Raw genomic sequence first — 17,064 nt, forward strand, 5'->3', positions numbered from 1 at the left:
ATAGCCTTATAATTTCGGATTTCGTTCCAATTCATATTTCCAGTAATATTCGGCGTGCTAATTACGTAGCGGTTTGCCAAATTGAATTATTTATTATGGCTTTCGAGATACAGGCTATCGCAATTTCATATTTTGGTCTCTGTTTTTAAAATAGGTAAAAATTTTAAAATAGTATTATTAATATCGGATTCCGTTCCAATTCACATTCCAAGTAATATTCGGAATGCTAATTACGTAGCCCTTTGCCAATTGGATTATTTCTTATAGTTTCCGAAATACAAGCAATCGCAATTTTACATATTAGTCTCTGTTTTCTAAAATTGACCGAAATTTAAAATGAGTCTTATTAATTTCGGATTTCGTTCCAATTCATATTCCAAGTAATAATAGGCGTGCTAATTATGTAGCCGTTTGCCAAATTGGATTATTTCTTATATTTTCCGAGGTACAGGCTATCGGAATTTTACATTTTAGCCTCTGCTCTTTAAAATTGACCAAAATTTTAACAGTCTTATTAATTTCGGATTTCGTTCCAATTCATATTCCAAGTAATAATAGGCGTGCTAATTACGTAGCCGTTTGCCAAATTGAGTGATTTATCGCAATTTTATATTTTAGTCTCTGTCTTTTAAAATAGGCAAAAATTTAAAATAGTATTAATAATATCGGATTTCGTTCCAATTCACATTCCATGTAATATTCGGCGTGCTAATTTCGTAGCCGTTTGCCAAATTGGATTATTTCTTATATTTTCCGAGGTACAGGCTATCGGAATTTTACATTTTAGCCTCTGCTTTTTAAAATTGACCAAAATTTTAAGAGTCTTATTAATTTAAGATATCTTTCCAATTCATATTCCAAGTAATATTCGGCGTGCTGATTACGTAGCCGTTTGCCAAATTGAATTATTTATTATAGCTTTCGAGATACAGGCTATCGCAATTTCATATTATAGTCTCTATTTTTTAAAATAGGTAAAAATTTTAAAATAGTGTTATTAATATCGGATTTCGTTCCAATTCACATTCCAAGTAATATTCGGAATGCTAATTACGTAGCCCTTTGCCAATTGGATTATTTCTTATAGTTTCCGAAATATAAGCAATCGCAATTTTACATTTTAGTCTCTGTTTTTTAATATTGACCGAAATTTAAAATGAGTCTTATTAATTTCGGATTTCGTTCCAATTCATATTCCAAGTAATAATAGGCGTGCTAATTACGTAGCCGTTTGCCAAATTGGATTATTTCTTATATTTTCCGAGGTACAGACTATCGGAATTTTACATTTTAGCCTCTGCTCTTTAAAATTGACCAAAATTTTAAGAGTCTTATTAATTTGAGATTTCTTTCCAATTCATATACCAAGCAATATTCGGCGTGCTAATTACGTAGCCGTTTGCTAAATTAGATTATTTCTTATTGTTTTCGAGATACAGGCTATCAGAATTTTACATTTTGTTTTTCTGTTTTTTAAAATTGACCAACATTTTAATAGCTTTATTAATTTCGGGTTTCGTTCCAGTTCATATTTCCAGTAATATTCGGCGTGCTAATTACGTAGCGGTTTGATAAATTGAATTATTTATTATGGCTTTCGAGATACAGGCTATCGCAAATTCATATTTTGGTCTCTGTTTTTAAAATGGGTAAAAATTTTAAAATAGTATTATTAATATCGGATTCCGTTCCAATTCACATTCCAAGTAATATTCGGAATGCTAATTACGTAGCCCTTTGCCAATTGGATTATTTCTTATAGTTTCCGAAATACAAGCAATCGCAATTTTACATATTAGTCTTTGTTTTTTAAAATTGACCGAAATTTAAAATGAGTCTTATTAATTTCGGATTTCGTTCCAATTCATATTCCAAGTAATAATAATCGTGCTAATAATGTAGCCGTTTGCCAAATTGGATTATTTCTTATATTTTCCGAGGTACAGGCTATCGGAATTTTACATTTTAGCCTCTGCTCTTTAAAATTGCCAAAATTTTAAAAGTCTTATTAATTTCGGATTTCGTTCCAATTCATATTCCAAGTAATAATAGGCGTGCTAATTACGTAGCCATTTGCCAAATTGAATTATTCATTATAGTTTTCGAGATACAGGCAATTGGAATTTTACATTTTAGTCTCTGTTTTTTAAAATTGACCAAAATTTTAAGTCTTATTAATTTGAGATTTCTTTCCAATTCATATTCCAAGTAATGTTCGGTGTGCTAAGTACGTAGCCGTTTGCCATATTGGATTAATTCTTATGGTTTACGAGGTACAGGCTATCAGAATTTTACATTTTAGTCTCTGCTTTTTAAAATTGACCAAAATTTTAATAGTCTTATTAATTTCGGATTTCGTTCCAATTCACATTCCAAGTAATATTCGGAATGCTAATTACGTAGCCCTTTGCGAATTGGATTATTTCTTATAGTTTCTGTTTCCTAAAATTGACCGAAATTTTAAAAGAGTCTTATTAATTTCGGATTTCGATCCAACTCATATTCCAAGTAATAATCGGCGTGCTAATTACGTAGCCGTTTGCCAAATTGGATTATTTCTATACTTTTCGGGATACAGGCTATCCCAATTTTACATTTTAGTCTCTGTTTTTTAAAATAGGCAAAAATATTAAAAGAGTATTATTAATATTGGATTTCGTTATAATTCCCATTCCAAGTAATATTCGGAGTGCTAATTACGTAGCCGTTTGCCAAATTGAATTATTTATTATAGTTTTCGAGATACAGGATATCGCAATTTTATATTTTAGTCCCTGTTTTATAAAATAGCAAAAATTTTAAAATAGTATTATTAATATCGGATTTCGTTCCAATTCATATACCAAGTAATATTCGGCGTGCTGATTACGTAGCCGTTTGCCAAATTGAATTATTTATTATAGCTTTCGAGATACAGGCTATCGCAATTTCATACTATAGTCTCTGTTTTTTAAAATAGGTAAAAATTTAAAATAGTGTTATTAATATCGGATTTCGTTCCAATTCACATTCCAAGTAATATTCGGAATGCTAATTACGTAGCCCTTTGCCAATTGGATTATTTCTTATAGTTTCCGAAATACAAGCAATCGCAATTTTACATTTTAGTCTCTGTTTTTTAAAATTGACCGAAATTTAAAATGAGTCTTATTAATTTCGGATTTCGTTCCAATTCATATTCCAAGTAATAATAGGCGTGCTAATTACGTAGCCGTTTGCCAAATTGGATTATTTCTTATATTTTCCGAGGTACAGACTATCGGAATTTTACATTTTAGCCTCTGCTCTTTAAAATTGACCAAAATTTTACTTCTTATTAATTTGAGATTTCTTTCCAATTCATATACCAAGTAATATTCGGCGTGCTAATTACGTAGCCATTTGCTAAATTAGATTATTTCTTATTGTTTTCGAGATACAGGCTATCAGAATTTTACATTTTGTTTTTCTGTTTTTTAAAATTGACCAAAATTTTAATAGCCTTATTAATTTCGGATTTCGTTCCAATTCATATTTCCAGTAATATTCGGCGTGCTAATTACGTAGCGGTTTGCCAAATTGAATTATTTATTATGGCTTTCGAGATACAGGCTATCGCAATTTCATATTTTGGTCTCTGTTTTTAAAATAGGTAAAAATTTTAAAATAGTATTATTAATATCGGATTCCGTTCCAATTCACAATCCAAGTAATATTCGGAATGCTAATTACGTAGCCCTTTGCCAATTGGATTATTTCTTATAGTTTCCGAAATACAAGCAATCGCAATTTTACATATTAGTCTCTGTTTTCTAAAATTGACCGAAATTTAAAATGAGTCTTATTAATTTCGGATTTCGTTCCAATTCATATTCCAAGTAATAATAAGCGTGCTAATTACGTAGCCGTTTGCCAAATTGAGTGATTTATTATAGCTTTCGAGATACAGGCTATCGCAATTTTATATTTTAGTCTCTGTCTTTTAAAATAGGCAAAAATTTAAAATAGTATTAATAATAACGGATTTCGTTCCAATTCACATTCCATGTAATATTCGGCGTGCTAATTTCGTAGCCGTTTGCCAAATTGGATTATTCCTTATATTTTCCGAGGTACAGGCTATCGGAATTTTACATTTTAGCCTCTGCTTTTTAAAATTGACCAAAATTTTAAGAGTCTTATTAATTTAATATATCTTTCCAATTCATATTCCAAGTAATATTCGGCGTGCTGATTACGTAGCCGTTTGCCAAATTGAATTATTTATTATAGCTTTCGAGATACAGGCTATCGCAATTTCATATTATAGTCTCTATTTTTTAAAATAGGTAAAAATTTTAAAATAGTGTTATTAATATCGGATTTTGTTCCAATTCACATTCCAAGTAATATTCGGAATGCTAATTACGTAGCTCTTTGCCAATTGGATTATTTCTTATAGTTTCCGAAATACAAGCAATCGCAATTTTACATTTTAGTCTCTGTTTTTTAAAATTGACCGAAATTTAAAATGAGTCTTATTAATTTCGGATTTCGTTCCAATTCATATTCCAAGTAATAATAGGCGTGCTAATTACGTAGCCGTTTGCCAAATTGGATTATTTCTTATATTTTCCGAGGTACAGACTATCGGAATTTTACATTTTAGCCTCTGCTTTTTAAAATTGACCAAAATTTTAAGAGTCTTATTAATTTGAGATTTCTTTCCAATTCATATACCAAGTAATATTCGGCGTGCTAATTACGTAGCCGTTTGCTAAATTAGATTATTTCTTATTGTTTTCGAGATACAGGCTATCAGAATTTTACATTTTGTTTTTCTGTTTTTTAAAATTGACCAAAATTTTAATAGCCTTATTAATTTCGGGTTTCGTTCCAATTCATATTTCCAGTAATATTCGGCGTGCTAATTACGTAGCGGTTTGATAAATTGAATTATTTATTATGGCTTTCGAGATACATCCTATCGCAATTTCATATTTTGGTCTCTGTTTTTAAAATAGGTAAAAATTTTAAAATAGTATTATTAATATCGGATTCCGTTCCAATTCACATTCCAATTAATATTCGGAATGCTAATTACGTAGCCCTTTGCCAATTGGATTATTTCTTATAGTTTCCGAAATACAAGCAATCGCAATTTTACATATTAGTCTTTGTTTTTTAAAATTGACCGAAATTTAAAATGAGTCTTATTAATTTCGGATTTCGTTCCAATTCATATTCCAAGTAATAATAGGCGTGGTAATTACGTAGCCATTTGCCAAATTGAATTATTTATTATAGTTTTCGAAGTACAGGAAATCGGAATTTTACATTTAGTCTCTGTTTTTTAAAATTGACCGAAATTTTAAAAGAGCCATTAATTTCGGATTTCGTTCCAATTCATATTCCAAGTAATAATAGGCGTGCTAATTACGTAGCCATTTGCCAAATTGAATTATTTATTATAGTTTCCGAAGTACAGGAAATCGGAATTTTACATTTTAGCCTCTGCTCTTTAAAATTGACCAAAATTTTAAGAGTCTGATTAATTACGGATTTCGTTCCAATTCATATTCCAAGTAATAATAGGCGTGCTAATTACGTAGCCATTTGCCAAATTGAATTATTCATTATAGTTTTCGAGATACAGGCAATTGGAATTTTACATTTTATCCTCTGTTTTTTAAAATTGACGAAAATTTTAAGTCTTATTAATTTGAGATTTCTTTCCAATTCATATTTCAAGTGATGTTCGGAATGCTAATTACGTAGCCCTTTGCCAATTGGATTATTTATTATAGTTTCTGTTTCTTAAAATTGACCGAAATTTTAAAAGAGTCTTATTAATTTCGAATTTCGATCCAACTCATATTCCAAGTAATAATCGGCGTGCTAATTACGTAGCCGTTTGCCAAATTGGATTATTTCTATAGTTTTCGGGATACAGGCTATCGCAATTTTACATTTTAGCCTCTGTTTTTTAAAATTGACCAAAACTTTAAGTCTTATTAATTTGAGATTTCTTTCCAATTCATATTTCAAGTGATGTTCGGTGTGCTAAGTACGTAGCCGTTTGCCATATTGGATTATTTCTTATGGTTTCCGAGGTACAGGCTATCAGAATTTTACATTTTTGTCTCTGTTTTTTAAAATTGACCAAAACTTTAATTGTCTTATTAATTTCGGATTTGGTTCCAATTCATATTCCAAGTAATATTCGGCGTGCTAATTACGTAGCCGTTTGCCAAATTGAATTATTTATTATAGCTTTCGAGATACAGGCTATCGCAATTTTATATTTTAGTCTCTGTTTTTTATAAATGACCAATCTTTTTAAAGCGTATTATTAATATAGGATTTCGTTCCAATTCACATTCCAAGTAATATTCGGAATGCTAATTACGTAGCCCTTTGCCAATTGGATTATTTCTTATAGTTTCCGAAATACAGGCTATCAGAATTTTACATTTTACTCTCTGTTTTTTATAAATGACCAATCTTTTTAAAGCGTATTATTAATATAGGATTTCGTTCCAATTCACATTCCAAGTAATATTCTTTATTCTAATTACGTATCCGTTTACCAAATTGTATTATTTCTTATAGTTTTAGAGATACATTCTATCGGAATTTTACATTTTAGTCTCTGCTTTTTATAATTGACCAAAATTTAAAGAGTCTTATTAATTTCTTATTTCTTTGCAATTCATATTCCAAGTAATATTCGGCGTGCTAATTACGTAGCCGTTTGCCAAATTGGATTATTTCTTATGGTTTTCGATATACAGGCTATCAGAATTTTTATTTTTGTCTCTGTTTTTTAAAATTTACCAAAACTTTAATAGTCTTATTAATTTCGGATTTGGTTGCAATTCATATTCCAAGTAATATTCGGCGTGCTAATTACGTAGCCGTTTGCCAAATTGAATTATTTATTATAGCTTTCGAGATACAGGCTATCGCAATTTTATATTTTAGTCTCTGTTTTTTAAAATAGGCAAAAAGTTTAAAATAGTATTAATAATATCGGATTTCGTTCCAATTCACATTCCAAGTAATATTCGGCGTGCTAATTACGTAGCCGTTTGCCAAATTGAATTATTTCTTATAATTTCCGAAATACAAGCAATCGCAATTTTACATTTTAGTCTCTGTTTTTTAAAATTGACCGAAATTTAAAATGAGTCTTATTAATTTCGGATTTCGTTCCAATTCATATTCCAAGTAATAATAGGCGTGCTAATTATGTAGCCGTTTGCCAAATAGGATTATTTCTTATATTTTCCTAGGTACAGGCTATCGGAATTTTCCATTTTAATCTTTGTTTTTTAAAATTGACCGAAATTTTAAAAGAGTCTTATTAATTTCGGATTTCGTTCCAATTCACATTCCAAGTAATATTTGGCGTGCTAATTACGTAGCCGTTTGCCAAATTGGATTATTTCTTATAGTTTTCTAGATACAGGCTATCGGAATTTTACAATTAACTCTTTGTTTTTTAAAACAGGCAATAATTTTAAAAGAGTATTATTAATATCGGATTCCGTTCCAATTCACATTCCAAGTAATATTCGGAATGCTAATTACGTAGCCCTTTGCCAATTGAATTATTTCTTATAGTTTCCGAAATACAGGCAATCGGAATTTTACATTTTGGTCTCTGTTTTTCAAAATTGACCAATATTTTAATAGTCTTATTAATTTCGGGTTTCGTTCCAATTCACTTCCAAGTAATAATCGGAATGCTAATTACGTAGCCCTTTGCCAATTGGATTATTTCTTATAGTTTCCGAAATACAGGCAATCGCAATTTTACATTTTGTCTCTGTTTTTCAAAAATTGACCGAAATTTTAAAAGAGTCTTATTAATATCGGATTTCGAACCAACCCATATTCCAAGTAATAATCGGCGTGCTAATTGCGTAGCCGTTTGCCAAATTGGATTATTTCTATAGTTTTCGAGATACAGGCTATCGCAATTTTACATTTTAGTCTCTGTTTTTTAAAATAGGCAAAAATAATAAAATAGTATTATTAATATAGGATTTCGTTCCAATTCACATTCCAAGTAATATTCGGCGAGCTAATTACGTAGCCGTTTACCAAATTGGACTATTTCTTATATTTTCCGAGGCACAGGCTATTAGAATTTTACATTTTAGCCTCTGCTCTTTAAAATTGACCAAAATTTTAACAGTCTTATTAATTTCGGATTTCGCTCCAATTCATATTCCAAGTAATAATAGGCGTGCTAATTACGTAGCCGTTTGCCAAATTGAGTGATTTATTATAGCTTTCGAGATACAGGCTATCGCAATTTTATATTTTAGTCTCTGTCTTTTAAAATAGGCAAAAATTTAAAATAGTATTAATAATATCGGATTTCGTTCCAATTCACATTCCATGTAATATTCGGCGTGCTAATTACGTAGCCGTTTACCAAATTGGACTATTTCTTATATTTTCCGAGGCACAGGCTATTAGAATTTTACATTTTAGTCTCTGCTTTTTATAATTGACCAAAATTTTAAAAGAGTCTTATTAATTTCAGGTTTCGTTACAATTCATATTCCAAGTGGTATTCGGCGTGCTAATTACTTAGCCGTTTTCCAAATTGGATTATTTCTTATAGTTCTCGACATACAGGCTATCGCAATTTTATATTTTAGTCTCTGTTTTTTAAAATAGGCAAAAATTTTAAAATAGTATTATTAATATCGGATTTCGTTCCAATTCACATTCCAAGTAGTAATCGGAATGCTAATTACGTAGCCCTTTGCCAATTGGATTATTTCTTATAGTTTCCGAAATACAGGCAATCGCAATTTTACATTTTGTCTCTTTTTTTTAAAATTGACCAAAATTTTAAGTCTTATTAATTTGAGATTTCTTTCCAATTCATATTCCAAGTAATGTTCGGTGTGCTAAGTACGTAGCCGTTTGCCATATTGGATTATTTCTTATTGTTTTCGAGATACAGGCTATCAGAATTTTACATTTTGTTTTTCTGTTTTTTAAAATTGACCAAAATTTTAATAGCCTTATTAATTTCGGATTTCGTTCCAATTCATATTTCCAGTAATATTCGGCGTGCTAATTACGTAGCGGTTTGCCAAATTGAATTATTTATTATGGCTTTCGAGATACAGGCTATCGCAATTTCATATTTTGGTCTCTGTTTTTAAAATAGGTAAAAATTTTAAAATAGTATTATTAATATCGGATTCCGTTCCAATTCACATTCCAAGTAATATTCGGAATGCTAATTACGTAGCCCTTTGCCAATTGGATTATTTCTTATAGTTTCCGAAATACAAGCAATCGCAATTTTACATATTAGTCTCTGTTTTCTAAAATTGACCGAAATTTAAAATGAGTCTTATTAATTTCGGATTTCGTTCCAATTCATATTCCAAGTAATAATAGGCGTGCTAATTATGTAGCCGTTTGCCAAATTGGATTATTTCTTATATTTTCCGAGGTACAGGCTATCGGAATTTTACATTTTAGCCTCTGCTCTTTAAAATTGACCAAAATTTTAACAGTCTTATTAATTTCGGATTTCGTTCCAATTCATATTCCAAGTAATAATAGGCGTGCCAATTACGTAGCCGTTTGCCAAATTGAGTGATTTATCGCAATTTTATATTTTAGTCACTGTCTTTTAAAATAGGCAAAAATTTAAAATAGTATTAATAATATCGGATTTCGTTCCAATTCACATTCCATGTAATATTCGGCGTGCTAATTTCGTAGCCGTTTGCCAAATTGGATTATTTCTTATATTTTCCGAGGTACAGGCTATCGGAATTTTACATTTTAGCCTCTGCTTTTTAAAATTGACCAAAATTTTAAGAGTCTTATTAATTTAAGATATCTTTCCAATTCATATTCCAAGTAATATTCGGCGTGCTGATTACGTAGCCGTTTGCCAAATTGAATTATTTATTATAGCTTTCGAGATACAGGCTATCGCAATTTCATATTATAGTCTCTATTTTTTGAAATAGGTAAAAATTTTAAAATAGTGTTATTAATATCGGATTTCGTTCCAATTCACATTCCAAGTAATATTCGGAATGCTAATTACGTAGCCTTTTGCCAATTGGATTATTTCTTATAGTTTCCGAAATATAAGCAATCGCAATTTTACATTTTAGTCTCTGTTTTTTAATATTGACCGAAATTTAAAATAAGTCTTATTAATTTCGGATTTCGTTCCAATTCATATTCCAAGTAATAATAGGCGTGCTAATTACGTAGCCGTTTGCCAAATTGGATTATTTCTTATATTTTCCGAGGTACAGACTATCGGAATTTTACATTTTAGCCTCTGCTCTTTAAAATTGACCAAAATTTTAAGAGTCTTATTAATTTGAGATTTCTTTCCAATTCATATACCAAGTAATATTCGGCGTGCTAATTACGTAGCCGTTTGCTAAATTAGATTATTTCTTATTGTTTTCGAGATACAGGCTATCAGAATTTTACATTTTGTTTTTCTGTTTTTTAAAATTGACCAACATTTTAATAGCCTTATTAATTTCGGGTTTCGTTCCAGTTCATATTTCCAGTAATATTCGGCGTGCTAATTACGTAGCGGTTTGATAAATTGAATTATTTATTATGGCTTTCGAGATACAGGCTATCGCAAATTCATATTTTGGTCTCTGTTTTTAAAATAGGTAAAAATTTTAAAATAGTATTATTAATATCGGATTCCGTTCCAATTCACATTCCAAGTAATATTCGGAATGCTAATTACGTAGCCCTTTGCCAATTGGATTATTTCTTATAGTTTCCGAAATACAAGCAATCGCAATTTTACATAGTAGTCTTTGTTTTTTAAAATTGACCGAAATTTAAAATGAGTCTTATTAATTTCGGATTTCGTTCCAATTCATATTCCAAGTAATAATAATCGTGCTAATAATGTAGCCGTTTGCCAAATTGGATTATTTCTTATATTTTCCGAGGTACAGGCTATCGGAATTTTACATTTTAGCCTCTGCTCTTTAAAATTGCCAAAATTTTAAAAGTCTTATTAATTTCGGATTTCGTTCCAATTCATATTCCAAGTAATAATAGGCGTGCTAATTACGTAGCCATTTGCCAAATTGAATTATTCATTATAGTTTTCGAGATACAGGCAATTGGAATTTTACATTTTAGTCTCTGTTTTTTAAAATTGACCAAAATTTTAAGTCTTATTAATTTGAGATTTCTTTCCAATTCATATTCCAAGTAATGTTCGGTGTGCTAAGTACGTAGCCGTTTGCCATATTGGATTATTTCTTATGGTTTCCGAGGTACAGGCTATCAGAATTTTATATTTTAGACCCTGTTTTTTAATATAGGCAATAATTTTGAAATAATAATATTAATATCGGCTTTCGCTCCAATTCACATCCCAAGTAATATTCGGCATGCTAATTACGTAGCCGTTTGCCATATTGGATTATTTCTTATGGTTTCCGAAGTACAGGCTATCGGAATTTTACATTTTAGTCTCTGCTTTTTAAAATTGACCAAAATTTTAATAGTCTTATTAATTTCGGATTTCGTTGCAATTCATATTCCAGGTAATATTCGGCGTGCTAATTACCTATCCGTTTGCTAATTTGGATTATTACTTACAGTTTTCGAGGTACAGTCTATCAAATTTTTTTATATTTTAATCTCTGTTTTTTAAAATAGGCAAAAATTTTAAAATAGTATTTTTAATATCGGACTTCGTTCCAATTCACATTCCAAGTAATATTCGGAATGCTAATTACGTAGCCCTTTGCCAATTGGATTATTTCTTATAGTTTCCGAAATACAGGCAATCGGAATTTTACATTTTAGTCTCTGTTTTATAAAATTGACCAAAATTTTAAGAGTCTTATTAATTTCGGATTTCGTTCCACTTCATATTCCAAGTAATAATCGGTGTGCTAATTACGTAGCCATTTGCCAAATTGAATTATTTATTATAGTTTTCGAGATACAGGCAATCGGAATTTTACATTTTAGTCTCTGTTTGTTAAATTTGACCGAAATATTAAAAGAGTCTTATTAATTTCGGATTTCGTTCCAACTCATATTCCAAGTAATATTTGGCGCGCTAATTGCGTAGCCGTTTGCCAAATAGAATAATTTCTATAGTTTTCGAGATACAGGCTATCGGAATTTTACATTTTAGTCTCTGTTTTTTAAAATAGGTAAACATTTTAAAATAGTATTATTAATATCGGATTTCGTTCCAATTCACATTCCAAGTAATAATCGGAATGTTAATTACGTAGAGCTTTGCCAATTGGATTATTTCCTATAGTTTCCGAAATACAGGCAATCGCAATTCTACATTTTGTCTCTGTTTTTTAAAATTGACCGAAATTTAAAATGAGTCTTATTAATTTCGGATTTCCTTCCAATTCACATTCCAAGTAATAATCGGAATGTTAATTACGTAGAGCTTTGCCAAATGGATTATTTCTTATAGTTTTCTAGATACAGGCAATTGGAATTTTACATTTTAGTCTCTTTTTTTTAAAATTGACCGAAATTTTAAGAGACTTATAAATTTCGGCTTTCGTTAATACTCATATTCCAAGTAATATTCCGCGTGCTAATTACGTAGTCGTTTGCCAAATTGGATTATTTCTTATATTTTCCGAGGTACAGGCTATCGGAATTTTACATTTTAGCCTCTGCTTTTTAAAATTGACCAAAATTTTAAGAGTCTTATTAATTTAAGATATCTTTCCAATTCATATTCCAAGTAATATTCGGCGTGCTGATTACGTAGCCGTTTGCCAAATTGAATTATTTATTATAGCTTTCGAGATACAGGCTATCGCAATTTCATATTATAGTCTCTATTTTTTAAAATAGGTAAAAATTTTAAAATAGTGTTATTAATATCGGATTTCGTTCCAATTCACATTCCAAGTAATATTCGGAATGCTAATTACGTAGCCCTTTGCCAATTGGATTATTTCTTATAATTTCCGAAATATAAGCAATCGCAATTTTACATTTTAGTCTCTGTTTTTTAATATTGACCGAAATTTAAAATAAGTCTTATTAATTTCGGATTTCGTTCCAATTCATATTCCAAGTAATAATAGGCGTGCTAATTACGTAGCCGTTTGCCAAATTGGATTATTTCTTATATTTTCCGAGGTACAGACTATCGGAATTTTACATTTTAGCCTCTGCTCTTTAAAATTGACCAAAATTTTAAGAGTCTTATCAATTTGAGATTTCTTTCCAATTCATATACCAAGTAATATTCGGCGTGCTAATTACGTAGCCGTTTGCTAAATTAGATTATTTCTTATTGTTTTCGAGATACAGGCTATCAGAATTTTACATTTTGTTTTTCTGTTTTTTAAAATTGACCAACATTTTAATAGCCTTATTAATTTCGGGTTTCGTTCCAGTTCATATTTCCAGTAATATTCGGCGTGCTAATTACGTAGCGGTTTGATAAATTGAATTTTTTATTATGGCTTTCGAGATACAGGCTATCGCAAATTCATATTTTGGTCTCTGTTTTTAAAATAGGTAAAAATTTTAAAATAGTATTATTAATATCGGATTCCGTTCCAATTCACATTCCAAGTAATATTCGGAATGCTAATTACGTAGCCCTTTGCCAATTGGATTATTTCTTATAGTTTCCGAAATACAAGCAATCGCAATTTTACATAGTAGTCTTTGTTTTTTAAAATTGACCGAAATTTAAAATGAGTCTTATTAATTTCGGATTTCGTTCCAATTCATATTCCAAGTAATAATAATCGTGCTAATAATGTAGCCGTTTGCCAAATTGGATTATTTCTTATATTTTCCGAGGTACAGGCTATCGGAATTTTACATTTTAGCCTCTGCTCTTTAAAATTGCCAAAATTTTAAAAGTCTTATTAATTTCGGATTTCGTTCCAATTCATATTCCAAGTAATAATAGGCGTGCTAATTACGTAGCCATTTGCCAAATTGAATTATTCATTATAGTTTTCGAGATACAGGCAATTGGAATTTTACATTTTAGTCTCTGTTTTTTAAAATTGACCAAAATTTTAAGTCTTATTAATTTGAGATTTCTTTCCAATTCATATTCCAAGTAATGTTCGGTGTGCTAAGTACGTAGCCGTTTGCCATATTGGATTATTTCTTATGGTTTCCGAGGTACAGGCTATCAGAATTTTATATTTTAGACTCTGTTTTTTAATATAGGCAATAATTTTGAAATAATAATATTAATATCGGCTTTCGCTCCAATTCACATCCCAAGTAATATTCGGCATGCTAATTACGTAGCCGTTTGCCATATTGGATTATTTCTTATGGTTTCCGAAGTACAGGCTATCGGAATTTTACATTTTAGTCTCTGCTTTTTAAAATTGACCAAAATTTTAATAGTCTTATTAATTTCGGATTTCGTTGCAATTCATATTCCAGGTAATATTCGGCGTGCTAATTACCTATCCGTTTGCTAATTTGGATTATTACTTACAGTTTTCGAGGTACAGTCTATCAAATTTTTTTATATTTTAATCTCTGTTTTTTAAAATAGGCAAAAATTTTAAAATAGTATTTTTAATATCGGACTTCGTTCCAATTCACATTCCAAGTAATATTCGGAATGCTAATTACGTAGCCCTTTGCCAATTGGATTATTTCTTATAGTTTCCGAAATACAGGCAATCGGAATTTTACATTTTAGTCTCTGTTTTATAAAATTGACCAAAATTTTAAGAGTCTTATTAATTTCGGATTTCGTTCCACTTCATATTCCAAGTAATAATCGGTGTGCTAATTACGTAGCCATTTGCCAAATTGAATTATTTATTATAGTTTTCGAGATACAGGCAATCGGAATTTTACATTTTAGTCTCTGTTTGTTAAATTTGACCGAAATATTAAAAGAGTCTTATTAATTTCGGATTTCGTTCCAACTCATATTCCAAGTAATATTTGGCGCGCTAATTGCGTAGCCGTTTGCCAAATTGAATAATTTCTATAGTTTTCGAGATACAGGCTATCGGAATTTTACATTTTAGTCTCTGTTTTTTAAAATAGGTAAACATATTAAAATAGTATTATTAATATCGGATTTCGTTCCAATTCACATTCCAAGTAATAATCGGAATGTTAATTACGTAGAGCTTTGCCAATTGGATTATTTCTTATAGTTTCCGAAATACAGGCAATCGCAATTCTACATTTTGTCTCTGTTTTTTAAAATTGACCGAAATTTAAAATGAGTCTTATTAATTTCGGATTTCCTTCCAATTCACATTCCAAGTAATAATCGGAATGTTAATTACGTAGAGCTTTGCCAAATGGATTATTTCTTATAGTTTTCTAGATACAGGCAATTGGAATTTTACATTTTAGTCTCTGTTTTTTAAAATTGACCGAAATTTTAAGAGTCTTATAAATTTCGGCTTTCGTTAATACTCATATTCCAAGTAATATTCCGCGTGCTAATTACGTAGTCGTTTGCCAAATTGGATTATTTCTTATATTTTCCGAGGTACAGGCTATCGGAATTTTACATTTTAGCCTCTGCTTTTTAAAATTGACCAAAATTTTAAGAGTCTTATTAATTTAAGATATCTTTCCAATTCATATTCCAAGTAATATTCGGCGTGCTGATTACGTAGCCGTTTGCCAAATTGAATTATTTATTATAGCTTTCGAGATACAGGCTATCGCAATTTCATATTATAGTCTCTATTTTTTAAAATAGGTAAAAATTTTAAAATATTGTTATTAATATCGGATTTCGTTCCAATTCACATTCCAAGTAATATTCGGAATGCTAATTACGTAGCCCTTTGCCAATTGGATTATTTCTTATAGTTTCCGAAATACAAGCAATCGCAATTTTACATTTTAGTCTCTGTTTTTTAAAATTGACCGAAATTTAAAATGAGTCTTATTAATTTCGGATTTCCTTCCAATTCATATTCCAAGTAATAATGGGCGTGCTAATTATGTAGCCGTTTGCCAAATAGGATTATTTCTTATATTTTCCGAGGTACAGGCTATCGGAATTTTCCATTTTAATCTTTGTTTTTTAAAATTGACCGAAATTTAAAATGAGTCTTATTAATTTCGGATTTCGTTCCAATTCACATTCCAAGTAATATTTGGCGTGCTAATTACGTAGCCGTTTGCCAAATTGGATTATTTCTTATAGTTTTCTAGATACAGGCTATCGGAATTTTACAATTTACTCTTTGTTTTTTAAAATAGGCAATAATTTTAAAAGAGTATTATTAATATCAGATTTCGTTCCAACTAATATTCCAAGTAATATTCGGCGTGCTAATTGCTTAGCCCTTTGCCAATTGAATTATTTCTTATAGTTTCCGAAATAGAGGCAATCGGAATTTTACATTTTGGTCTCTGTTTTTCAAAATTGACCAATATTTTAATAGCCTTATTAATTTCGGGTTTCGTTCCAATTCACATTCCAAGTAATATTTGGCGTGCTAATTACGTAGCCGTTTGCCAAATTGGATTATTTCTTATATTTTCCGAGGTACAGGCTATCGGAATTTTACATTTTAGCCTCTGCTTTTTAAAATTGACCAAAATTTTAAGAGTCTTATTAATTTAAGATATCTTTCCAATTCATATTCCAAGTAATATTCGGCGTGCTAATTACGTAGCCGTTTGCCAAATTGAATTATTTATTATAGCTTTCGAGATACAGGCTATCGCAATTTCATATTTTAGTCTCTGTTTTTTAAAATAGGTAAAAATTTTAAAATAGTGTTATTAATATCGGATTTCGTTCCAATTCACATTCCAAGAAATATTCGGAATGCTAATTACGTAGCCCTTTGCCAATTGGATTATTTCTTATAGTTTCCGAAATACAAGCAATCGCAATTTTACATTTTAGTCTCTGTTTTTTAAAATTGACCGAAATTTAAAATGAGTCTTATTAATTTCGGATTTCGTTCCAATTCATATTCCAAGTAATAATAGGCGTGCTAATTACGTAGCCATTTGCCAAATTGAATTATTTATTATAGTTTCCGAAGTACAGGAAATCGGAATTTTACATTTTAGCCTCTGCTCTTTAAAATTGACCAA

Source organism: Rhynchophorus ferrugineus, unplaced genomic scaffold (assembly GCF_030347505.1).
Source record: "Rhynchophorus ferrugineus isolate W39M unplaced genomic scaffold, kcgeb_rfMv2 rfM14, whole genome shotgun sequence".
Lineage (NCBI taxonomy): Eukaryota > Metazoa > Arthropoda > Insecta > Coleoptera > Curculionidae > Rhynchophorus > Rhynchophorus ferrugineus.